The following is a 27,909-nucleotide window of genomic DNA, read 5'->3' on the forward strand; positions in this document are numbered from 1 at the left end:
TGTACGGCCCTCAACGATGAGCAAAGCCCCAACCACATAGTCAGTTTTAAAATGCCCAGAAATCACATATGTAAAACAATTCAAACGAAAAAACTAACGACCATATAGACATTTCTATCATAATTTGAAGCTGATACTTTTTTTCGCGTATCGCCATTTCTCTCATATTTCACATAGGATTTTTTCTGCTTACATGTATATATAAAAAAAGAAGATGTGGTATGATTGCCAAAGAGACAACTCTCCACAAGAGACTAAATGACACAGAAATTAACAGCTATAGATAACTGTACGGCCCTCAACGATGAGCTAAGCCCAAACCACATAGTCAGCTATAAAAGGCCCAGAAATCACAAATGTAAAACAATTCAAACGAAAAGACTTATCGACCTTTTTTTAGCATATTTCACATGGATATGTTTCGTGATTATCTAATTTTGCGGGTTTTTCATACAACAGACAATTCTATTTTTAAATTCTCGTGATTTATATTCGGCTTACATCTTTTCTTTGAAGTCTATTAAATAAATTGTCCAAAAAATGAGTTGGTTCACAGTATGCTCCTCTTCTAGTCTTGGTCATCCCCCTGTAGCAGTCTCAATAATCCTTTATTCCCCGCCCCAGCTGAGTCAAAGGTAGAGACTTCAAAACTGGTATTGCTATATTCCTTCACTACCCAAAAAAACCTAAAGAGAAAGAGCAAAGACAAGTTGGCTTTGAAGAAAAACTAGATCTTTTTCTTAAGGAGTCTTTATCTTATCTAGTAATTGTTCTAAAAATGACTCAGCATATGTATAAAAGGATATGTGGGATAATTAACGTCAATGAGACAGCATTTACTTACTAACAACAAAATATGGCCAAGACACATGATAACTAGGTTAACATACTGTCTTCAACAATAAAATGCTGTTCTAGAATACAAATATGGAGATGTGATATGATTGCCAATAGACAAACTCTTCATCAAGACCAAATGACAGAGATTGATACAGGGTCTTTAACAATGGAGCAATGACCTAATATTTCATATTCAAATCACATTTACATATAAACATCAGATGTGGTATGATTGCCATTGGGACAAGTATGCTGCTGGTTTTAGATATCCACCCTATCGTTCATTTTTACATATGAAGTAGACTTGATTCAGGGGCTTCTTGGGGAAGACAGAGGAACTTGCATTGTACTTTTACTTCACTTTTATTTCCCAATTTAGGCATTTCTTTTTTCCAAGTTTGTTGACATTATTGATTCGATCCTTCTGTAATTCCTACATAGCTAGTTGTAAGGAGCATCCGATACAGGAACTGGCTCATAGCTTGACCTTAGCCTGGGGGTTGTTGGTGAGGTCAGTTGGGAACTATAAAAAATTACAACAAAGGAGACTTCTTTTTTCTGATTGTGAACCGTCTATTACTATGTAGCATGAATCCAGGTATACTTGTATATATGGATTTTGTATCACCATGTTGATTATTCCACTCTTTGCATGTGCTGTAGGACATTTTTCCTTAATAAAATGTTTGCTGTTTTTAAAGGATATCACTGAACCAAGGGTTCTTAATGATAAAAGTTGTAAACATAATTACAAGAACATGTGGTATGATTGCCAATGAGACAACTCTCCACAAGAGACCAAAATGAATAAAGATAACAACAGTATACTGCTGTTCAGAAGTCATAAATCGATTGAGAGAAAAATTAACAAATCTGGGTAACAAAACTAATACTGAGGGAAACATATCAACTACAAGAGGAAAACAACAGAAACACTGAAGTGCAACAAAAATAAACACTAATGGAACATGCATAGAAAAGACAAAAATGACATAGCAATTAACAACTATAAGTTACCGTACGACCTTCAATAATGAGCAAAAGCACCAACCCTCCCTTTACTTTTGACATTTGATCTTTTTATTATCTAGAGCTCTGTTAAAAAAAAAATATGAAAAAAAATTTTAAAAAATAAATACCAAAAATTAAATGAAAACAAAATTGTTAACAGATTTTTAGCTAATAAACATGGAGGGTGGTGAAAAAAGTGGGATTATTTTAGATATTATTTATTCACCCGCTGTACATTCATTCCAAAATTGGTCTCCATTCTCCTAACTTTAGCTTGACTGGACCTTATGTTATAAAATGTGTACACAACGATTAATTTACTACAAAACGTAGATCAAGTTTAAATTTGGTTGTCGTCACTTTTACCTTTGTAAATGTGAAATTTTTCAACAATGAGCACAGTCGGCTATGAAAGGCCCTGAAATTACAGCTATAAAACAAAACGAGAAAGCAAAATAATGAACGAAAAACAAACATGATATATAGCATGAACAAATGACAATCGCTGAATTGCAGGCTCCTGACGTGGGACAGCCATATACAGAACAAGGGGTTTGGGGTTAAACTAGTTTGAAGGTTCCAGTACCCTCCCTCCCCTTACCTGAGACAGTTGTGAAACAGTACAACATAACAAACTATTAAAATAAGTTGAAGATGGCTAATAACTCATCAGATTGATACAAAGCAGAAATACATCTAACAAATACACAAAACTGACCGGAAGGAGAAGGGTACTTATACATTCTCGCAACAACAAAAAAACACTACCGTGTACAGATCTGATAAGAGTACAAGCTTTAAGTAGTTGCTGACAGTTAGTTCAAAGACAATAACAACTAATAAAAAAATTATGCATCTATGACTAAAATATCAATCAGTACACATCCACACCAATGGATTTATTGTAAAGACATCATTAACAGTTGGAGAAAACCATACCTTCTTGTGCATGTTCATTTCTTTGTATGATTTATTCATGATTAACCAAAATTCTAGAAATAAAAAATTATTCAAATATTAAATCCTTATAATGGTGTATGATAGATACAAATATAAGTTTGTAAATTATTTAGAAATTAAACAGCATCTAAGACAAAAGTTTGATCTTTATTTAATTTCTGTATTTTACTGATAAATAGACTCTCTCTTTTTTTAAATTCTATATTACACTGACAGCAGCTATAGCAGGCAATACATTAGGTTCCACACAACCCCTTATGAAATTTTTAATCTTTGACATGAAATCAAACTGACTACTTCAAATGGTACTATACCATTGCATGTTTTTGTCTGTATTTATGTGTACATCATGTGATATGATCATCTGCAGACTTTTTTTTTATATTTATGTGTACATCATTTGATATGAACAATCTGCAGACTTCAGAGGCCATATTCTCAAGATTTAATTTGATGGTGTCTAGTCTAAAATTTATACAAATGTTTTACTTTTTTGGGGAATCAAGGCATTGTTCATTGTTTCTTTTTGACTTTTTATATGCCCATTTACGGGACGTATATATGGTTGACCATCTGTCCGTCCGTCCGTCTGTCTGTCTGTCCGTCCCTCGTCGACATTAATTCAAAAACACTTTCACCAATTTGCATGAAACTTTGGTGAATTGTTTATATCTATTGACGTGAGCACTCAGTCAACAAAACTGTTATTTAAGGAAATATGAATATTTTTTAACCAAAAATGATCAGAAAACGTTTGAGAAATCATTTTGAAATTATTTCAACAAAATCTCTCCAGACAGTGATATTTGAGGCTAAAGTATTGGAAAGTCAAAAACTCAATACAATCATTTAAGAACTTTAAACCAAAAATATAGTAAAACCTTGACAGAGATTCAGAACTATGCACTACGGTATAGTTCCAATGTGTAGGGACAGTGCCACTCTGCACGTTAAAGAACCCTTGCCACAAGTCTTTGAGGGGTCAGTAGGTGGCCTGTTGCAAGGCTTAATTTCTGTCTAACATATCCTTCTCTCAGTTGGCAGTCAAAATTTCCCTTACCTTCGTCATCGGCCTACTTTATAGAACCTACAAATTGATTTGTTATGAAAAGAAGAGATGCGAGACAACTATCCTACAGAGACCAAATGAAGTTGCATGTTACTGTATGGACTTCAACAATGAGAAAATCAACTAACATTAAAATTTTGCAATATTCTGAATTAGAATGACTTTGTTAATACCTCTAACCTTTAACATCTGATATTTTTAGTATCTAGAGCTCTGTAAAAAAATATAAAAAAAAAATATAAAAAATGAAAATACCAAAAAATAATATGAAAACAAAATTATTTGTAAACAGAGTTCTAGATAATAGACATTGAGGGTGGTGTAAAAGGTGGGATTATTGTAATATTTTTTATGACCCCTGCTTTAAAGTCTTCTAAAGTTATCATGTTTTAAACAAACAAAAATTGGAATGGCAATTTAAAAAGTAAAGTTCCTATGTGTAGGTAATTTCTGCCCAACATATCCTCCTCTCAGTTGGCAGTCAAAATTTCCCCTACCTTCATCATCGGCCCACTTTATAGAACCTACAAATTGATTTGTTATGAAATGAAGTGATGCAAGACAACTATCCTACAGAGACCAAATGATGTTGATGTAAAATAGGTTACTGTATGGACTTCAACAATGAGAAAATCAACTAACATTAAAATTTTGCAATATTCTGAATTAGAATGACTTTGTTAATACCTCTAACCTTTAACATCTGATATTTTTAGTATCTAGAGCTCTGTAAAAAAAAAAATAAAAAAAAATATAAAAAATGAAAATACTATAAAATAATATGAAAACAAAATCGTTTGTAAACAGAGTTCTAGATAATAAACATTGAGGGTGGTGTAAAAGGTGGGATTATTGTAATATTTTTTATGACCCCCACTTTAAAGTCTTCTAAAGTTATCATGTTTAAAACAAACAAAAATTGGAATGGCAATTTAAAAAGTATAGTTCCTATGTGTAGGGACAGTGCCACTCTGCACGTTAAAGAACCCTTGCCACAACTCTTTGAGGGGTCAGTAGGTGGCCTGTTGCAAGGCTTAATTTCTGTCCAACATATCCTCCTCTCAGTTGGCAGTCAAAAACAATGAGAAAATCAACTAACATTAAAATTTTGCAATATTCTGAATTAGAATGACTTTGTTAATACCTCTAACCATTAACATCTGATATTTTTATTATCTAGAGCTCTGTAAAAAAAATATAAAAAAAAATATAAAAAAAGAAAATACCAAAAAATAATATATGAAAACAAAATCGTTTGTAAACAGAGTTCTAGATAATAAACATTGAGGGTGGTGTAAAAGGTGGGATTATTGCAATATTTTTTATGACCCCCACCTTAAAGTCTTCTTATGTTATCATGTTTAAAACAAACAAAAATTGGAATGGCAATTTAAAAAGTATAGTTCCTATATGTGTAGGGACAGTGCCACTCTGCACGTTAAAGAACCCTTGCCACAAGTCTTTGAGGGGTCAGTAGGTGGCCTGTTGCAAGGCTTAATTTCTGTCCAACATATCCTCCTCTCAGTTGGCAGTCAAAATTTCCCTTACCTTCGTCATGGGCCCACTTTATAGAACCTACAAATTGATTTGTTATGAAAAGAAGAGATGCGAGACAACTATCCTACAGAGACCAAATGAAGTTGCATGTTACTGTATGGACTTCAACAATGAGAAAATCAACTAACATTAAAATTTTGCAATATTCTGAATTGGAATGACTTTGTTAATACCTCTAACCTTTAACATCTGATATTTTTAGTATCTAGAGCTCTGTAAAAAAAAATTAAAAAAAATATAAAAAATGAAAATACTATAAAATAATATGAAAACAAAATCGTTTGTAAACAGAGTTCTAGATAATAAACATTGAGGGTGGTGTAAAAGGTGGGATTATTGTAATATTTTTTATGACCCCCACTTTAAAGTCTTCTAAAGTTATCATGTTTAAAACAAACAAAAATTGGAATGGCAATTTAAAAAGTATAGTTCCTATGTGTAGGGACAGTGCCACTCTGCACGTTAAAGAACCCTTGCCACAACTCTTTGAGGGGTCAGTAGGTGGCCTGTTGCAAGGCTTAATTTCTGTCCAACATATCCTCCTCTCAGTTGGCAGTCAAAAACAATGAGAAAATCAACTAACATTAAAATTTTGCAATATTCTGAATTAGAATGACTTTGTTAATACCTCTAACCATTAACATCTGATATTTTTATTATCTAGAGCTCTGTAAAAAAAATATAAAAAAAAATATAAAAAAAGAAAATACCAAAAAATAATATATGAAAACAAAATCGTTTGTAAACAGAGTTCTAGATAATAAACATTGAGGGTGGTGTAAAAGGTGGGATTATTGCAATATTTTTGATGACCCCCACCTTAAAGTCTTCTTATGTTATCATGTTTAAAACAAACAAAAATTGGAATGGCAATTTAAAAAGTATAGTTCCTATATGTGTAGGGACAGTGCCACTCTGCACGTTAAAGAACCCTTGCCACAAGTCTTTGAGGGGTCAGTAGGTGGCCTGTTGCAAGGCTTAATTTCTGTCCAACATATCCTCCTCTCAGTTGGCAGTCAAAATTTCCCTTACCTTCGTCATGGGCCCACTTTATAGAACCTACAAATTGATTTGTTATGAAAAGAAGAGATGCGAGACAACTATCCTACAGAGACCAAATGAAGTTGCATGTTACTGTATGGACTTCAACAATGAGAAAATCAACTAACATTAAAATTTTGCAATATTCTGAATTGGAATGACTTTGTTAATACCTCTAACCTTTAACATCTGATATTTTTAGTATCTAGAGCTCTGTAAAAAAAAATAAAAAAAAATATAAAAAATGAAAATACTATAAAATAATATGAAAACAAAATCGTTTGTAAACAGAGTTCTAGATAATAAACATTGAGGGTGGTGTAAAAGGTGGGATTATTGTAATATTTTTTATGACCCCCACTTTAAAGTCTTCTAAAGTTATCATGTTTAAAACAAACAAAAATTGGAATGGCAATTTAAAAAGTATAGTTCCTATGTGTAGGGACAGTGCCACTCTGCACGTTAAAGAACCCTTGCCACAAGTTTTTGAGGGGTCAGTAGGTGGCCTGTTGCAAGGCTTTATTTCTGTCCAACATATCCTCCTCTCAGTTGGCAGTCAAAATTTCCCTTACCTTCGTCATGGGCCCACTTTATAGAACCTACAAATTGATTTGTTATGAAAAGAAGAGATGGAGACAACTATCCTACAGAGACAAAATGAAATTGCATGTTACTGTATGGACTTCAACAATGAGAAAATCAACTAACATTAAAATTTTGCAATATTCTGAATTAGAATGACTTTGTTAATACCTCTAACCTTTAACATCTGATATTTTTAGTATCTAGAGCTCTGTAAAAAAAATAATAAAAAAAAATATAAAAAATGAAAATACTATAAAATAATATGAAAACAAAATCGTTTGTAAACAGAGTTCTAGATAATAAACATTGAGGGTGGTGTAAAAGGTGGGATTATTGTAATATTTTTTATGACCCCCACCTTAAAGTCTTCTTATGTTATCATGTTTAAAACAAACAAAAAATTGGAATGGCAATTTAAAAAGTATAGTTCCTATATGTGTAGGGACAGTGCCACTATGTACGTTAAAGAACCCTTGCCACAAGTCTTTGAGGGGTCAGTAGGTGGCCTGTTGCAAGGCTTAATTTCTGCCCAACATATCCTCCTCTCAGTTGGCAGTCAAAATTTCCCCTACCTTCATCATTGGCGCACTTTATAGAACCTACAAATTGATTTGTTATGAAATGAAGTGATGCAAGACAACTATCCTACAGAGACCAAATGATGTTGATGTAAAATAGGTTACTGCATGGACTAACAACAAATTGAGAAAATCAACTAACATTAAAATTTTGCAATATTCTGAATTAGAATGACTTTGTTAATACCTCTAACCTTTAACATCTGATACTTTTAGTATCTAGAGCTCTGTAAAAAAAAAAATAAAAAAAAATATAAAAGATGAAAATACTATAAAATAATATGAAAACAAAATCGTTTGTAAACAGAGTTCTAGATAATAAACATTGAGGGTGGTGTAAAAGGTGGGATTATTGTAATATTTTTTATGACCCCCACTTTAAAGTCTTCTAAAGTTATGTTTAAAACAAACAAAAATTGGAATGGCAATTTAAAAAGTAGAGTTCCTATGTGTAGGCCCCCAAGGGTGACTGGGGAATAGAAGTATGGTCACCATTGGTCTTCCTCCGACCGGCAGTAAAACCCGTGCTAAAGTGGGGCGTCCGTTTGGCTGTGCGGGATGTACAAATTTGCAGCCACGTCCGGTCAGAATGGGGACGTTAAATCCGATGCCTCGTGTAAAGAGAGTGCCACGCTCTTTGCACGTTAAACCCTTGCAACAACTCTTTGAGGGGTCCGTAGGTGACCTGTTGCAAGGCTAAATTTCTGTCCCTATCCAATATACCCTCATTTCCCGTGGCAGTCTAAATTTCTCCGACCTTAATCCCTTAATCTATTACAGAACCTACCTATTGTATTTATTGTGAACTTGTTCTGGTCCTGAATATGCATGAAATATTTGCCACTGGACGTTAAGCAACCAACAATCAATCAATCCTATGTGTAGGGACAGTGCCACTCTGCACGTTAAAGAACCCTTGCCACAACTCTTTGAGGGGTCAGTAGGTGGCCTGTTGCAAGGCTTAATTTCTGTCCAACATATCCTCCTCTCAGTTGGCAGTCAAAAACAATGAGAAAATCAACTAACATTAAAATTTTGCAATATTCTGAATTAGAATGACTTTGTTAATACCTCTAACCTTTAACATCTGATATTTTTATTATCTAGAGCTCTGTAAAAAAAATATAAAAAAAAATATAAAAAAAGAAAATACCAAAAAATAATATATGAAAACAAAATCGTTTGTAAACAGAGTTCTAGATAATAAACATTGAGGGTGGTGTAAAAGGTGGGATTATTGCAATATTTTTTATGACCCCCACCTTAAAGTCTTCTTATGTTATCATGTTTAAAACAAACAAAAATTGGAATGGCAATTTAAAAAGTATAGTTCCTATATGTGTAGGGACAGTGCCACTCTTCACGTTAAAGAACCCTTGCCACAAGTCTTTGAGGGGTCAGTAGGTGGCCTGTTGCAAGGCTTAATTTCTGTCCAACATATCCTCCTCTCAGTTGGCAGTCAAAATTTCCCTTACCTTCGTCATGGGCCCACTTTATAGAACCTACAAATTGATTTGTTATGAAAAGAAGAGATGCGAGACAACTATCCTACAGAGACCAAATGAAGTTGCATGTTACTGTATGGACTTCAACAATGAGAAAATCAACTAACATTAAAATTTTGCAATATTCTGAATTAGAATGACTTTGTTAATACCTCTAACCTTTAACATCTGATAATTTTAGTATATAGAGCTCTGTAAAAAAAAATAAAAAAAATATATAAAAAATGAAAATACTATAAAATAATATGAAAACAAAATCGTTTGTAAACAGAGTTCTAGAAAATAAACATTGAGGGTGGTGTAAAAGGTGGGATTATTGTAATATTTTTTATGACCCCCACTTTAAAGTGTTCTAAAGTTATCATGTTTAAAACAAACAAAAATTGGAATGGCAATTTAAAAAGTATAGTTCCTATGTGTAGGGACAGTGCCACTCTGCACGTTAAAGAACCCTTGCCACAAGTTTTTGAGGGGTCAGTAGGTGGCCTGTTGCAAGGCTTAATTTCTGTCCAACATATCCTCCTCTCAGTTGGCAGTCAAAAACAATGAGAAAATCAACTAACATTAAAATTTTGCAATATTCTGAATTAGAATGACTTTGTTAATACCTCTAACCTTTAACATCTGATATTTTTATTATCTAGAGCTCTGTAAAAAAAATATAAAAAAAAATATAAAAAAAGAAAATACCAAAAAATAATATATGAAAACAAAATCGTTTGTAAACAGAGTTCTAGATAATAAACATTGAGGGTGGTGTAAAAGGTGGGATTATTGCAATATTTTTGATGACCCCCACCTTAAAGTCTTCTTATGTTATCATGTTTAAAACAAACAAAAATTGGAATGGCAATTTAAAAAGTATAGTTCCTATATGTGTAGGGACAGTGCCACTCTGCACGTTAAAGAACCCTTGCCACAAGTCTTTGAGGGGTCAGTAGGTGGCCTGTTGCAAGGCTTAATTTCTGTCCAACATATCCTCCTCTCAGTTGGCAGTCAAAATTTCCCTTACCTTCGTCATGGGCCCACTTTATAGAACCTACAAATTGATTTGTTATGAAAAGAAGAGATGTGAGACAACTATCCTACAGAGACCAAATGAAGTTGCATGTTACTGTATGGACTTCAACAATGAGAAAATCAACTAACATTAAAATTTTGCAATATTCTGAATTAGAATGACTTTGTTAATACCTCTAACCTTTAACATCTGATAATTTTAGTATATAGAGCTCTGTAAAAAAAAATAAAAAAAATATATAAAAAATGAAAATACTATAAAATAATATGAAAACAAAATCGTTTGTAAACAGAGTTCTAGATAATAAACATTGAGGGTGGTGTAAAAGGTGGGATTATTGTAATATTTTTTATGACCCCCACTTTAAAGTCTTCTAAAGTTATCATGTTTAAAACAAACAAAAATTGGAATGGCAATTTAAAAAGTATAGTTCCTATGTGTAGGGACAGTGCCACTCTGCACGTTAAAGAACCCTTGCCACAAGTTTTTGAGGGGTCAGTAGGTGGCCTGTTGCAAGGCTTAATTTCTGTCCAACATATCCTCCTCTCAGTTGGCAGTCAAAATTTCCCTTACCTTCGTCATGGGCCCACTTTATAGAACCTACAAATTGATTTGTTATGGAAAGAAGAGATGCGAGACAACTATCCTACAGAGACCAAATGAAGTTGCATGTTACTGTATGGACTTCAACAATGAGAAAATCAACTAACATTAAAATTTTGCAATATTCTGAATTAGAATGACTTTGTTAATACCTCTAACCTTTAACATCTGATATTTTTAGTATCTAGAGCTCTGTAAAAAAAAATTTTAAAAAATATAAAAAATGAAAATACTATAAAATAATATGAAAACAAAATCATTTGTAAACAGAGTTCTAGATAATAAACATTGAGGGTGGTGTAAAAGGTGGGATTATTGTAATATTTTTTATGACCCCCACTTTAAAGTCTTCTAAAGTTATCATGTTTAAAACAAACAAAAATTGGAATTGCAATTTAAAAAGTATAGTTCCTATATGTGTAGGGACAGTGCCACTCTGCACGTTAAAGAACCCTTGCCACAACTCTTTGAGGGGTCAGTAGGTGGCCTGTTGCAAGGCTTTATTCCTGTCCAACATATCCTCCTCTCAGTTGGCAGTCAAAATTTCCCTTACCTTCATCATCGGCCCACTTTATAGAACCTACAAATTGATTTGTTATGAAAAGAAGAGATGCAAGACAACTATCCTACAGAGACCAAATGAAGTTGCATGTTACTGTATGGACTTCAACAATGAGAAAATCAACTAACATTAAAATTTTGCAATATTCTGAATAAGAATGACTTTGTTAATACCTCTAACCTTTAACATCTGATATTTTTATTATCTAGAGCTCTGTAAAAAAAATATAAAAAAAGAAAATACCAAAAAATAATATATGAAAACAAAATCGTTTTTAAACAGAGTTCTAGATAATAAACATTGAGGGTGGTGTAAAAGGTGGGATTATTGCAATATTTTTTATGACCCCCACCTTAAAGTCTTCTTATGTTTTCATGTTTAAAACAAACAAAAATTGGAATGGCAATTTAAAAAGTATAGTTCCTATATGTGTAGGGACAGTGCCACTCTGCACGTAAAGAACCCTTGCCATAAGTCTTTGAGGGGTCAGTAGGTGGCCTGTTGCAAGGCTTAATTTCTGTCCAACATATCCTCCTCTCAGTTGGCAGTCAAAATTTCCCTTACCTTCGTCATGGGCCCACTTTATAGAACCTACAAATTGATTTGTTATGGAAAGAAGAGATGCGAGACAACTATCCTACAGAGACCAAATGAAGTTGCATGTTACTGTATGGACTTCAACAATGAGAAAATCAACTAACATTAAAATTTTGCAATATTCTGAATTAGAATGACTTTGTTAATACCTCTAACCTTTAACATCTGATATTTTTAGTATTTAGAGCTCTGTAAAAAAAAATAAAAAAAAAATATAAAAAATGAAAATACTATAAAATAATATGAAAACAAAATCATTTGTAAACAGAGTTCTAGATAATAAACATTGAGGGTGGTGTAAAAGGTGGGATTATTGTAATATTTAATATGACCCCCACTTTAAAGTCTTCTAAAGTTATCATGTTTAAAACAAACAAAAATTGGAATGGCAATTTAAAAAGTATAGTTCCTATATGTGTAGGGACAGTGCCACTCTGCACGTTAAAGAACCCTTGCCACAACTCTTTGAGGGGTCAGTAGGTGGCCTGTTGCAAGGCTTTATTTCTGTCCAACATATCCTCCTCTCAGTTGGCAGTCAAAATTTCCCTTACCTTCATCATCGGCCCACTTTATAGAACCTACAAATTGATTTGTTATGAAAAGAAGAGATGTGAGACATTACTATCCTACAGAGACCAAATGATGTTGATGTAAAATAGGTTACTGTATGGACTTCAACAATGAGAAAATCAACCAACATTAAAATTTTGCAATATTCTGAATAAGAATGACTTTGTTAATACCTCTAACCTTTAACATCTGATATTTTTATTATCTAGAGCTCTGTAAAAAAAATATAAAAAAAAATATAAAAAAAGAAAATACCAAAAAATAATATATGAAAACAAAATCGTTTGTAAACAGAGTTCTAGATAATAAACATTGAGGGTGGTGTAAAAGGTGGGATTATTGCAATATTTTTTATGACCCCCACCTTAAAGTCTTCTTATGTTATCATGTTTAAAACAAACAAAAATTGGAATGGCAATTTAAAAAGTATAGTTCCTATATATGTAGGGACAGTGCCACTCTGCACGTTAAAGAACCCTTTCCATAAGTCTTTGAGGGGTCAGTAGGTGGCCTGTTGCAAGGCTTAATTTCTGCCCAACATATCCTCCTCTCAGTTGGCAGTCAAAATTTCCCCTACCTTCATCATCGGCCCACTTTATAGAACCTACAAATTGATTTGTTATGAAATGAAGTGATGCAAGACAACTATCCTACAGAGACCAAATGATGTTGATGTAAAATAGGTTACTGTATGGACTAACAACAAATTGAGAAAATCAACTAACATTAAAATTTTGCAATATTCTGAATTAGAATGACTTTGTTAATACCTCTAACCTTTAACATCTGATACTTTTAGTATCTAGAGCTCTGTAAAAAAAAAAATAAAAAAAAATATAAAAAATGAAAATACTATAAAATAATATGAAAACAAAATCGTTTGTAAACAGAGTTCTAGATAATAAACATTGAGGGTGGTGTAAAAGGTGGGATTATTGTAATATTTTTTATGACCCCCACTTTAAAGTCTTCTAAAGTTATGTTTAAAACAAACAAAAATTGGAATGGCAATTTAAAAAGTAGAGTTCCTATGTGTAGGCCCCCAAGGGTGACTGGGGAATAGAAGTATGGTCACCATTGGTCTTCCTCCGACCGGCAGTAAAACCCGTGCTAAAGTGGGGCGTCCGTTTGGCTGTGCGGGATGTACAAATTTGCAGCCACGTCCGGTCAGAATGGGGACGTTAAATCCAATGCCTCGTGTAAAGAGAGTGCCACGCTCTTTGCACGTTAAGAACCCTTGCAACAACTCTTTGAGGGGTCCGTAGGTGACCTGTTGCAAGGCTAAATTTCTGTCCCTATCCAATATACCCTCATTTCCCGTGGCAGTCTAAATTTCTCCGACCTTAATCCCTTAATCTATTACAGAACCTACCTATTGTATTTATTGTGAACTTGTTCTGGTCCTGAATATGCATGAAATATTTGCCACTGGACGTTAAGCAACCAACAATCAATCAATCCTATGTGTAGGGACAGTGCCACTCTGCACGTTAAAGAACCCTTGCCACAACTCTTTGAGGGGTCAGTAGGTGGCCTGTTGCAAGGCTTAATTTCTGTCCAACATATCCTCCTCTCAGTTGGCAGTCAAAAACAATGAGAAAATCAACTAACATTAAAATTTTGCCAGATTCTGAATTAGAATGACTTTGTTAATACCTCTAACCTTTAACATCTGATATTTTTAGTATCTAGAGCTCTGTAAAAAAAATATTAAAAAAAATATAAAAAAAGAAAATACCAAAAAATAATATATGAAAACAAAATTGTTTTAAACAAGAGTTCTAGATAATTAACATTGAGGGTGGTGTAAAAGGTGGGATTATTGCAATATTTTTTATGACCCCCACCTTAAAGTCTTCTTATGTTATCATGTTTAAAACAAACAAAAATTGGAATGGCAATTTAAAAAGTATAGTTCCTATATGTGTAGGGACAGTGCCACTCTGCACGTTAAAGAACCCTTGCCATAAGTCTTTGAGGGGTCAGTAGGTGGCCTGTTGCAAGGCTTAATTTCTGTCCAACATATCCTCCTCTCAGTTGGCGGTCAAAATTTCCCTTACCTTCGTCATGGGCCCACTTTATAGAACCTACAAATTGATTTGTTATGAAAAGAAGAGATGCGAGACAACTATCCTACAGAGACCAAATCAAGTTGCATGTTACTGTATGGACTTCAACAATGAGAAAATCAACTAACATTAAAATTTTGCAATATTCTGAATTAGAATGACTTTGTTAATACCTCTAACCTTTAACATCTGATATTTTTAGTATCTAGAGCTCTGTAAAAAAAAATAAAAAAAAATATAAAAAATGAAAATACTATAAAATAATATGAAAACAAAATCATTTGTAAACAGAGTTCTAGATAATAAACATTGAGGGTGGTGTAAAAGGTGGGATTATTGTAATATTTTTTATGACCCCCACTTTAAAGTCTTCTAAAGTTATCATGTTTAAAACAAACAAAAATTGGAATGGCAATTTAAAAAGTATAGTTCCTATATGTGTAGGGACAGTGCCACTCTGCACGTTAAAGAACCCTTGCCACAACTCTTTGAGGGGTCAGTAGGTGGCCTGTTGCAAGGCTTTATTTCTGTCCAACATATCCTCCTCTCAGTTGGCAGTCAAAATTTCCCTTACCTTCATCATAGGCCCACTTTATAGAACCTACAAATTGATTTGTTATGAAAAGAAGAGATGCAAGACAACTATCCTACAGAGACCAAATGAAGTTGCATGTTACTGTATGGACTTCAACAATGAGAAAATCAACTAACATTAAAATTTTGCAATATTCTGAATAAGAATGACTTTGTTAATACCTCTAACCTTTAACATCTGATATTTTTATTATTTAGAGCTCTGTAAAAAAAATATAAAAAAAGAAAATACCAAAAAATAATATATGAAAACAAAATCGTTTTTAAACAGAGTTCTAGATAATAAACATTGAGGGTGGTGTAAAAGGTGGGATTATTGCAATATTTTTTATGACCCCCACCTTAAAGTCTTCTTATGTTTTCATGTTTAAAACAAACAAAAATTGGAATGGCAATTTAAAAAGTATAGTTCCTATATGTGTAGGGACAGTGCCACTCTGCACGTAAAGAACCCTTTCCATAAGTCTTTGAGGGGTCAGTAGGTGGCCTGTTGCAAGGCTTAATTTCTGTCCAACATATCCTCCTCTCAGTTGGCAGTCAAAATTTCCCTTACCTTCGTCATGGGCCCACTTTATAGAACCTACAAATTGATTTGTTATGGAAAGAAGAGATGCGAGACAACTATCCTACAGAGACCAAATGAAGTTGCATGTTACTGTATGGACTTCAACAATGAGAAAATCAACTAACATTAAAATTTTGCAATATTCTGAATTAGAATGACTTTGTTAATACCTCTAACCTTTAACATCTGATATTTTTAGTATCTAGAGCTCTGTAAAAAAAAATTTTAAAAAATATAAAAAATGAAAATACTATAAAATAATATGAAAACAAAATCATTTGTAAACAGAGTTCTAGATAATAAACATTGAGGGTGGTGTAAAAGGTGGGATTATTGTAATATTTTTTATGACCCCCACTTTAAAGTCTTCTAAAGTTATCATGTTTAAAACAAACAAAAATTGGAATTGCAATTTAAAAAGTATAGTTCCTATATGTGTAGGGACAGTGCCACTCTGCACGTTAAAGAACCCTTGCCACAACTCTTTGAGGGGTCAGTAGGTGGCCTGTTGCAAGGCTTTATTCCTGTCCAACATATCCTCCTCTCAGTTGGCAGTCAAAATTTCCCTTACCTTCATCATCGGCCCACTTTATAGAACCTACAAATTGATTTGTTATGAAAAGAAGAGATGCAAGACAACTATCCTACAGAGACCAAATGAAGTTGCATGTTACTGTATGGACTTCAACAATGAGAAAATCAACTGACATTAAAATTTTGCAATATTCTGAATAAGAATGACTTTGTTAATACTTCTAACCTTTAACATCTGATATTTTTATTATCTAGAGCTCTGTAAAAAAAAATATAAAAAAAGAAAATACCAAAAAATAATATATGAAAACAAAATCGTTTTTAAACAGAGTTCTAGATAATAAACATTGAGGGTGGTGTAAAAGGTGAGATTATTGCAATATTTTTTATGACCCCCACCTTAAAGTCTTCTTATGTTTTCATGTTTAAAACAAACAAAAATTGGAATGGCAATTTAAAAAGTATAGTTCCTATATGTGTAGGGACAGTGCCACTCTGCACGTAAAGAACCCTTGCCATAAGTCTTTGAGGGGTCAGTAGGTGGCCTGTTGCAAGGCTTAATTTCTGTCCAACATATCCTCCTCTCAGTTGGCAGTCAAAATTTCCCTTACCTTCGTCATGGGCCCACTTTATAGAACCTACAAATTGATTTGTTATGGAAAGAAGAGATGCGAGACAACTATCCTACAGAGACCAAATGAAGTTGCATGTTACTGTATGGACTTCAACAATGAGAAAATCAACTAACATTAAAATTTTGCAATATTCTGAATTAGAATGACTTTGTTAATACCTCTAACCTTTAACATCTGATATTTTTAGTATTTAGAGCTCTGTAAAAAAAAATAAAAAAAAAATATAAAAAATGAAAATACTATAAAATAATATGAAAACAAAATCATTTGTAAACAGAGTTCTAGATAATAAACATTGAGGGTGGTGTAAAAGGTGGGATTATTGTAATATTTAATATGACCCCCACTTTAAAGTCTTCTAAAGTTATCATGTTTAAAACAAACAAAAATTGGAATGGCAATTTAAAAAGTATAGTTCCTATATGTGTAGGGACAGTGCCACTCTGCACGTTAAAGAACCCTTGCCACAACTCTTTGAGGGGTCAGTAGGTGGCCTGTTGCAAGGCTTTATTTCTGTCCAACATATCCTCCTCTCAGTTGGCAGTCAAAATTTCCCTTACCTTCATCATCGGCCCACTTTATAGAACCTACAAATTGATTTGTTATGAAAAGAAGAGATGTGAGACATTACTATCCTACAGAGACCAAATGATGTTGATGTAAAATAGGTTACTGTATGGACTTCAACAATGAGAAAATCAACCAACATTAAAATTTTGCAATATTCTGAATAAGAATGACTTTGTTAATACCTCTAACCTTTAACATCTGATATTTTTATTATCTAGAGCTCTGTAAAAAAAATATAAAAAAAAATATAAAAAAAGAAAATACCAAAAAATAATATATGAAAACAAAATCGTTTGTAAACAGAGTTCTAGATAATAAACATTGAGGGTGGTGTAAAAGGTGGGATTATTGCAATATTTTTTATGACCCCCACCTTAAAGTCTTCTTATGTTATCATGTTTAAAACAAACAAAAATTGGAATGGCAATTTAAAAAGTATAGTTCCTATATATGTAGGGACAGTGCCACTCTGCACGTTAAAGAACCCTTTCCATAAGTCTTTGAGGGGTCAGTAGGTGGCCTGTTGCAAGGCTTAATTTCTGTCCAACATATCCTCCTCTCAGTTGGCAGTCAAAATTTCCCTTACCTTCGTCATCGGCCCACTTTATAGAACCTACAAATTGATTTGTTATGAAATGAAGAGATGCGAGACAACTATCCTACAGAGACCAAATGATGTTGATGTAAAATAGGTTACTGTATGGACTTCAACAATGAGAAAATCAACCAACATTAAAATTTTGCAATATTCTGAATAAGAATGACTTTGTTAATACCTCTAACCTTTAACATCTGATATTTTTATTATCTAGAGCTCTGTAAAAAAAATATTAAAAAAAATATAAAAAAAGAAAATACCAAAAAATAATATATGAAAACAAAATCGTTTGTAAACAGAGTTCTAGATAATAAACATTGAGGGTGGTGTAAAAGGTGGGATTATTGCAATATTTTTTTATGACCCCCACCTTAAAGTCTTCTTATGTTATCATGTTTAAAACAAACAAAAATTGGAATGGCAATTTAAAAAGTATAGTTCCTATATGTGTAGGGACAGTGCCACTCTGCACGTTAAAGAACCCTTTCCATAAGCCTTTGAGGGGTCAGTAGGTGGCCTGTTGCAAGGCTTAATTTCTGTCCAACATATCCTCCTCTCAGTTGGCAGTCAAAATTTCCCTTACCTTCGTCATCGGCCCACTTTATAGAACCTACAAATTGATTTGTTATGAAATGAAGAGATGCGAGACAACTATCCTACAGAGACCAAATGATGTTGATGTAAAATAGGTTACTGTATGGACTTCAACAATGAGAAAATCAACCAACATTAAAATTTTGCAATATTCTGAATTAGAATGACTTTGTTAATACCTGTAACCTTAAACATCTGATATTTTTATTATCTAGAGCTCTGTAAAAAAATATAAAAAAAAAATATAAAAAATGAAAATACCAAAAAATGATATGAAAACAAAATCATTTGTAAACAGAGTTCTAGATAATAAACATTGAGGGTGGTGTAAAAGGTGGGATTATTGTAATATTTTTTATGACCCCCACTTTAAAGTCTTCTAAAGTTATCATGTTTAAAACAAACAAAAAATTGGAATGGCAATTTAAAAAGTATATAGTTCCTATGTGTAGGGACAGTGCCACTCTGCATATTAAAGAACACTTGCCACAAGTCTTTGAGGGGTCAGTAGGTGGCCTGTTGCAAGGCTTAATTTCTGGCCAACATATCCTCCTCTCAGTTGGCAGTCAAAATTTCCCTTACCTTCGTCATCGGCCCACTTTATAGAACCTACAAATTGATTTGTTATGAAATGAAGAGATGCGAGACAACTATCCTACAGAGACCAAATGATGTTGATGTAAAATAGGTTACTGTATGGACTTCAACAAATTGAGAAAATCAACCAACATTAAAATTTTGCAATATTCTGAATTAGAATGACTTTGTTAATACCTGTAACCTTAAACATCTGATATTTTTATTATCTAGAGCTCTGTAAAAAAATATAAAAAAAAAATATAAAAAATGAAAATACCAAAAAATGATATGAAAACAAAACTGTTTGTAAACAGAGTTCTAGATAATAAACATTGAGGGTGGTGTAAAAGGTGGGATTATTGTAATAGTTTTTATGACCCACGCCTTAAAGTCTTCTAAAGTTATCATTTTTAAAACAAACAAAAAATTGGAATGGCAATTTAAAAAGTATATAGTTCCTATGTGTAGGGACAGTGCCACTCTGCATGTTAAAGAACCCTTGCCACAAGTCTTTGAGGGGTCAGTAGGTGGCCTGTTGCAAGGCTTAATTTCTGGCCAACATATCCTCCTCTCAGTTGGCAGTCAAAATTTCCCTTACCTTCGTCATCGGCCCACTTTATAGAACCTACAAATTGATTTGTTATGAAAAGAAGAGATGCGAGACAACTATCCTACAGAGACCAAATGAAGTTGCATGTTACTGTATGGACTTCAACAATGAGAAAATCAACTAACATTAAAATTTTGCAATATTCTGAATTAGAATGACTTTGTTAATACCTGTAACCTTAAACATCTGATATTTTTATTATCTAGAGCTCTGTAAAAAAATATAAAAAAAAAATATAAAAAATGAAAATACCAAAAAATGATATGAAAACAAAACTGTTTGTAAACAGAGTTCTAGATAATAAACATTGAGGGTGGTGTAAAAGGTGGGATTATTGTATTATTTTTTATGACCCCCACCTTAAAGTCTTCTAAAGATATCACATATCCTCCTCTCAGTTGGCAAAGACCAAATGATGTTGATGTAAAATAGATTACTGTATGGACCAACAAATTGAGAAAATCAACTAACATTAAAATTTTGCAATATTCTGATTTAGAATGACTTTGCCTCTAACCTTTAAAATCTGATATTTTTATTATTTAGAGCTCTGTAAAAAAATATAAAAAAAACAAAAAATAATATGAAAACAAAATCGTTTGTAAACAAGAGTTCTAGATAATAAACATTGAGGATGTTGTATAAAGTAGGCATATTTAAAATTTTGTTTATTATTATGATTAGTGCACTGTATAATTTGTAAAAATGTTTATTGTGAAGTCTTGTAAAATTGTGAAACTTTAGAACTGTGTTTATTTGAGATGTCTATATTCAGTCTTCAATGATTGTCATGGCAATTGAGGACAATAGAATATAGCTCTGTGTAGAAACTGACTTTTTTTATATCAAGAAAGATCCAACAAAAGTTTTCAATGATATCTAAAGAGATGAAAGACAGAAATACTAAAAGGTTTTCTATGAGATTGGTGGATTATGTACAGTCAGACAACTGGCACACTCAAGCTAAAAGTTGAATAGCTATTGAAATAAAATTATGGACTTGTATAATAACATTAATGAAGACAGATGTTTTATAGTGAAGACATGTTCCTACATAATGTTGTATAGTGAAGACTTGTTCCTACATATTGTTCTATAGTGAAGACATGTTCATACATAATGTTGTATAGTGAAGACATATTCATACATAATGCTGTATAGTGAAGACATATTCCTACATAATGTTCTATAGTGAAGACATGTTCATACATAATGTCTTATAGTGAAGACATGTTCCTACATAATGTTCTATAGTGAAGACATGTTCATACATAATGTCTTATAGTGAAGACATGTTCCTACATAATGTTCTATAGTGAAGACATGTTCATACATAATGTTCTATAGTGAAGACATGTTCATACATAATGTCTTATAGTGAAGACACGTTCCTACATAATGTTCTATAGTGAAGACATATTCCTACATAATGTCTTATAGTGAAGACGTATTCCTACATAATGTTCTATAGTGAAGACATGTTCCTACTTAATGTCTTATAGTGAAGACACGTTCCTACATAATGTTCTATAGAGAAGACATGTTCCTACATAATGTTCTATAGTGAAGACAGATGTTCTATAGCACAAACAGATGTTCCTAAGTTGCAATGAAGTGTTCAGAAGACAGACAGTGTTTCCTTTTGCAATGAAATTATCCAGAACACATAGTTGATTAGATTTCCAGTTCATTACATATTCTGACGTTTTCTCAAGAAAAACACAAGGTATTGATATAGTTTAAGTCTGTAAAAAGTGTATTATTTGCACAGAATTTAAATTTTGAATTTTAATGGCCAAACCTGTTAGTGTGGATTTATTTTATGATTTTCTTGTTCCTGATTTATGATGCTTCTTGAATATTTAAATTTATGGAAGATAAATTTTTCGTGGCTAATATATTTTTGATAATGTTTTGTAATTTTTTCTGGTTTTCTTTTTTATTGTTGAACATGAAGAATTATGAAATTTGTATGACTTGATAAGATACTTAGTATCGAAAAGAAAAGTTATATCAAAACTGCCAATAAATACTTTTTGACAATTCATTTCCTTAGATGAAGACATTGATATTTCCTCAGTTGAAAACATTGAAAATGCCTATGAAAATAATAGCTTAATATTTCATTAGAATCTATTGTAAGGCAGCATGTTATTTTGATATGTTGGTTATTTGTAAAATCAGCCAGAACTTTTTACAAAGTGAAAAAATAATAATTGAATGCTAACAAGGGGAAATAGTTTATCAAATTGTGAAAGAAAAATACAAGTGAGCACTTGAAAAAAGCTTAAAAGTAACAGCTGTACCAAACGTACATCTTACTGCAAGTTAAAACTGAGGGAATTCTTTGCAAAATGAGAATCTTCTTACAATCATTTATTGAATAACACTGATGGAGGGTAATAACAGCCATAGATAATATTGATAGAAAAGGGAAAAAAATGTATTTAACAATAATGTCATATTAGCTATGACATTAAGATGATGTGGTAGGATTGACAATGGAGAAATCTATATAGCAGTGACCAAATGAAATCAATTAGTTTGATTATCTTCTTATTATAAAATAAAAAAAAAAACATACAAAAGTCTTAATTAAATAGTTTTGATTTAAATGATTATTTCATGTGAAGTATGTGACTGCCAATTCATAAAAATGAATTATTTTTATTCCAGATTTCAATGTTCAACCTGAAAGGAGAAATTCTTAAAATTTATGCTGGACATCTCATATCAAGGATCCATCACAATATTGATATTAGACTTATGAAGAATATTCTGATAAATTAATGGTAAGTGTTTACCTTAAGGAATCTGGTGGGTTGATTGTGATGCATACAATCACCTGAATTAATATGGAATTGGAACCATTGTACAACACACTAATAGAAGCCAGCATATGCTTTTAATATTCAAAACATAAAAAAAATATTTTCAAAATACCTAGTAATTTCTTGAAATTGTGTCAATCTGTTTTACAAATTTGATCGGATTAATAATAATATTCAAAACAAAAAAAAGTCAATTTTCAAAATACCTAGGAGTTTCTTGTTATTCTGTCATTCTGTTTTGCAAATTTGATCGGATTGATAAAAAAGTACTACTGGGGTAAATGTGAGATGTATTAGACCAAATAATAAGCTCAAGTTGTTTCTAATATTGTAAGGGTATTCTCAATGTTTTCAGAATACTGTAAAATTCTTAAAGGTATAAAGTATAAATAAATATTGTTCATGCAGATGATCCAAAATACTTAAAGACATACTTTCTGTGTTTCAGATGTACGACAAATCGTGCTACAAGTATCATACCAACAGAATTATTTGATGGGAGTAAATCATAGGAGCAGGATCTCACCTCATACAAGGTTGGTATTCTTACTTCCTTAGCGAATTAATTATCTGTCCATCTGATGTCACAATGTTCTAATAAAAAGAAGATGTGGTTTGATTGCCGATGAGACAACTCTCCACCAGAGACCAAATGATGTGGAAGTTTACAAATATATCTTTCTCGGTTGGCAATGTGACAGAGCTGCTTAAAAACTGTTTCACTCAGTCAACTTATGAACATGATGTACTGGAAATAACCAGTTAATTAAAGTAACTACTTTTATTGTTGTTCTTCATCATAACAGTTGCTGTAGAGTATTCACCTATGAACTGAAATGTTTATACTTAATAACAATGTCAAGATGACCCCTATGGTCAACTTGAACATTATATGTGCAATAATGGTAACATGACTCCAACTGGAGGTATCAGCTGTATTATTTAATAAAGAGACCAAATAGGAAAATTTTATGAAAAGATTATCAGACGTCAAAAGAATGAAATAATTGTCAATGTATTTTGATTATTTTTAGTTTTTGTCTGTATACCTCACTTTTTTGTATTCACATCTGAAATTAAAACAAAACGACGCTGTTTTCAGAATTTTTAATCTAAGCCTGCTTTAGGGACCTAAATCGGGGAAAATATTTCTATGGTAGTGACATTAAGTTTTCAGAATAGTACTAAACTGCTCTCCATTATTGCTGTAAAACCTTTTTGTTCAAAATTCAAGTGCTGTTCCCATATTCTTTTGAAATTTTTGTTATCCTATTGAATTAACTAATTAAATTGTTGTTTGTAGTGAGGAGGAACAATTGAACTGATGAACTTTGAACTGATGAACTTGGAAACATCTGAAAGGTATATACCTAAGAGAAACAGACCACCTAGAATAAGAAAAGAGAAAGATTAACTCACAGAGTAAAGTGTAAAAACAGACCACATAGAATAAGGAAAGAGAAAGATCAACTCATAGAGTAAAGGGTAGACGAAACTATCAACACTTTGAAATTAACAAGAGCAATAATCAACATTGAACAGCTGCTTCATCACCATCTCAGAGGTTAGGTCTCTAACTGACTCAACTGATGAACTTATAAGCTTAACAGATTATCAGCATAGTTGATCAATGAACACTTCAGAGACAAAATATTCTTGGCAATGAAAATATATGACTGAAATTTCATAATTGTATATGGTCAGTGGGAGAGAGAGAAAGATGTAGAATGGTCAGAGTGAGAGAGGGAGAACACTTATGATTATGAGTGGGGAGAAATAAAGAACAATTATTGCAACCGGTAAATTTGTCTTCAACCAAACTCATGGCTTGTGTTGATGTGTCTAACCTTAGACATCTGATATTTTTATTATCTAGAGCTCTGTTTAAAAAAAAAATGTAAAAAATAATATGAAAACAAAATTTAAACAGTTCTAGATAATAAACATTAAGGGTGGTGTAAAAAGTGGGCATATTTTAAATTTTCTTTTTTTCACCAATGTATTTATGAAATTTAAAACTTTAAAGTCAGAATGTTTAATTGGACGTACAATTGTTTTGATTTTAGATATTTGGAGACAAAACCTATTCTTCTTCATTTATTACACTCTAAAAGTGTCATTAATTTGCAATATTCTTATTTTGATTGTCTTTGCTTATACCTCTAACCTTAGACATCCAATATTTTTATTATCTAGAGCTATGTAAAAAAAAAAAAAATTGTAAATAGAGTTCTAGATAATAAACATTAAGGGTGGTGTAAAAAGTGGTTATATTTTTTATATTTTGAATTCACCCCCTCCCCAAAATATTTACGAAATTAAATACAAGAGATATTTATTGGTAAATGATTTGTGTTGGATAAGTTTTTTCCTTTCATTAGTGTATTTTAAAAAATGTTTTTTTCAAGCTGTACATTTTTCTTGGGTATTGAAAATGGCTTTGAAGTAAATATGTTTAATTGAATTTTTTTATTATTAGATATTGGAGACAAAACCTATCTTCTCTGTATATTTCACCATAACAGTGTCTTTGATTTGCAATGTCTTTGCTTATACCTCTAACCTTAGACATCCAATATTTTTATTATCTAGAGCTCTGTTAAAAAAAAAAAAAAAAATATTATGAAAACAAAATCACAGAGTTCTAGATAATAAACATTAAGGGTGGTGTAAAAAGTGGGTATATTTTGAAATCTTAAATGGCCTTAAAGTTTGAATGTTTAAATGGAAGTAAAATTCTTTCAATTTTAGATGTTTTGAGATAAAACCTATCATCTCGGTATATATTTATACTGTGTATAACAGTGTCTTAAATTCTGCAATATTGTAATTTTGAATGTCTTTGTTAACTCTAACTTTTAACATTTGAATTCCATTCAGTATTAAAATAATATGTGATACAAATTTTTCTGATTATTCTCTGTTATTAAGGATATTTGTATTAAATGTTTTTGTCTCACATGCCACAAAAACTTCAGAATGCAAGACATTGAGATCTGGCGGCGGCAGAAACTATTTGTATTAAGCTTTATATTTCAGAAATTGATAGGCTTGGAGGATTTAATCATACCATTAATACAGACATATGCCATATGTTTGGAAGTTTCCGTCTGTCACATGTCTGTTGTCCTTGATTTTATTTTCATGGTTCAGCAACTGCTTAAAAAAAGATTTTTTTTTATTTGAATTTCTCAATGATGAGTAATAGGATTTGATATGGGTCATTGCAATGTCTATATGTTCTTCAGACAGGGTTCACCTGACCTCAACCTCATTGATCAAGGTGAAAGTCACATGTTTTGGTCTGCTTCCCAGATACTGTAAGCAGTATAGTTCAACTTTATTTGGTGTATGGAATGATTGTAAGGTGTACATGTCAGTCTGGCAGGTTTTATCTGACCTTGACCTCATTTTCTTTGTCTGAATGTTAAGTTTTCCTGGTTAATATGAAAATAAGGAGAGATGGTATGATTGTCAATGAGACAACTATCAACTAAAGTTCAAATGAAGTGGGTGTAAGCATTATAGGCAATAGTAAAGCCTTCAGCAGTGAGAAAACCCCACACCGTGTAGTCTGCTTTAAAAGGCCATGACATGAAAAATATGAAACAATTCAAACGACGTAATTTATAACAAAACTATTTGTGAAAAACAAATATGAGACATGAACCAACAACAGCCATAGAACTACAGGTTCCTGACTTCGTCACAGGCACTTAAAGAATGTGGCAGGGTTTAACATGGGCTCAACCTTCCCCTTACCTGGGAAAGTCTAAGGAAGAGAACTTTAATTGTTTTTCGTTATCTCAGTCACAGTGAGGCCTTCAACACAGAGCAAACACAAATTGCCTCACTTGCACTGCAAGTTTAAGATAACAGAGGGGGCGGACTCCTTTCTCCCGCCCCTCTTCTTTCTCCCACCCCCTTTCTTTTGTCTCCCGCTCTAAAATATGAAACACTAATGTATATCATGTGTATAGGAAGCTTATTTTAAAACAATTGATCAAATGTCTTGTTTTTCTATGGCTCGTCCCCGTCTTATCCTTTCACAGGATAGAAGTGTTGTTTCTTCTGCTTCAAGAACCTCAATAACTTCTTTACTGGCTGTTAAGCTGTCTGTTTGCATTGAATTTGTAAGTCTCAGATGCACGCCGTTTCCCGATGATTTTTTTTTTAAACTAGAATCCAAATTATAGAATCGCAGGATAAAGTGTGAAAATAAAGGGAATGCCGTTTGTGCCACTATTAGTGCAATTTCGGTAAGAAACCCATTCGTTTTAAAATGGTTGCTGAATAACGCTGCTTGCAAAATAGAATCAAAGTACTGAAGTACTGAACATCGGATGACCGCAAGTTCTTGTGGATGGTCACAAGCACTTGTCTCGGAAAAAAAATCACATCTGGATACCTGAAAGTGAGATTAATGTACGGAGATAGATTTTTTTCTGAGACAAGTTCGTGCGTGGAAAATGAATAAATGACAGGGAATTCAACATCACCGTAAAAACTATTATATTGTAGTGATACAAATCAGTATACTCTGGTTTGTTGTTATATTAGTATATTATATTAATGTTTGTATTTAACAGTTACATGTATATATAATTTTCATCCATTTGTATATCATTCTATTCTACTATTCTAATAATAGTGCAGTGCAACTTCCAAGTACATGGTGGACATTTTTCTGTAATAATTCGATTTTTCTAATAGAATGGATTTGAGCAGGCATTCATTTTTCAAGTCCCGCAAAACGTTAAATTCTTGAGATATTCTTTAACACTATTTTTCTGTACGTGTGCATAGATATTATCAGCGATTTTTTTTCGAGCCTTCGACTTTAGTCGAAAAAGCGAGACATAGCGATCCTACTTTCCGGCGGCGGCGTCCACAAATATTCACTCTGTGGTTAAAGTTTTTGAAATTTTAATAACTTTCTTAAACTATCCTGAATTTCTACCAAACTTGGACAGAAGCTTGTTTATGATCATAAGATATAGTATCCAGAAGGAAATTTTGTAAAAAAATAAAGCCATTTTTTCCGTATTTTACTTTTAAATGGACTTAGATTTTCTGCCAGGAAACAACACATTCACTCTGTGGTTAAAGTTTTATAAAATTTTAATAACTTTCTTATACTATTTTGGATTTGTACCAAACTTGGACAGGAGCTTGTTTATGATCAAATGCTAGTATCTAGAAGGAAATTTTGTTTTCTTCCAGTTAACCAA

The 27,909-nt window shown here is 32.3% G+C and overlaps 2 long non-coding RNA genes across 24 annotated transcripts; one reads left to right on the forward strand and one right to left on the reverse strand.

Moving 5' to 3' along the window:
• Nucleotides 1-4,439: 4,439 nt before the first annotated feature.
• LOC127706046 (uncharacterized) lies at nt 4,440-19,973 on the reverse strand. 8 transcript variants are annotated; one of them, XR_007984183.1, is made up of 6 exons: nt 19,863-19,973; nt 16,661-16,899; nt 15,170-15,503; nt 12,268-12,507; nt 11,506-11,684; nt 4,440-4,567 (listed from the first exon to the last, which is right to left on the reverse strand). It is a non-coding gene; the product is annotated as an uncharacterized LOC127706046 (long non-coding RNA). The 8 variants fall into 8 exon arrangements; XR_007984181.1 differs by lacking the exon at nt 4,440-4,567 and adding an exon at nt 4,876-5,024; XR_007984179.1 differs by lacking the exons at nt 4,440-4,567; nt 11,506-11,684 and adding exons at nt 4,882-5,024; nt 7,232-7,421.
• LOC127706045 (uncharacterized) lies at nt 5,031-25,580 on the forward strand. 16 transcript variants are annotated; one of them, XR_007984172.1, is made up of 11 exons: nt 5,031-5,938; nt 6,980-7,564; nt 8,586-8,869; nt 9,454-9,627; nt 10,088-11,252; nt 11,826-12,233; nt 12,830-14,488; nt 18,577-21,573; nt 22,524-22,639; nt 23,127-23,214; nt 23,982-25,578. It is a non-coding gene; the product is annotated as an uncharacterized LOC127706045 (long non-coding RNA). The 16 variants fall into 16 exon arrangements; XR_007984174.1 differs by lacking the exons at nt 9,454-9,627; nt 10,088-11,252; nt 11,826-12,233 and adding an exon at nt 16,052-16,227 and having other exon boundaries at nt 8,586-9,045; nt 12,410-13,425; nt 23,982-25,579; XR_007984176.1 differs by lacking the exon at nt 9,454-9,627 and having other exon boundaries at nt 11,077-12,233; nt 23,982-25,579.
• Nucleotides 25,581-27,909: the final 2,329 nt, after the last annotated feature.

This window comes from Mytilus californianus, unplaced genomic scaffold (assembly GCF_021869535.1).
Source record: "Mytilus californianus isolate M0D057914Y unplaced genomic scaffold, xbMytCali1.0.p SCAF_6, whole genome shotgun sequence".
Taxonomy (NCBI): domain Eukaryota; kingdom Metazoa; phylum Mollusca; class Bivalvia; order Mytilida; family Mytilidae; genus Mytilus; species Mytilus californianus.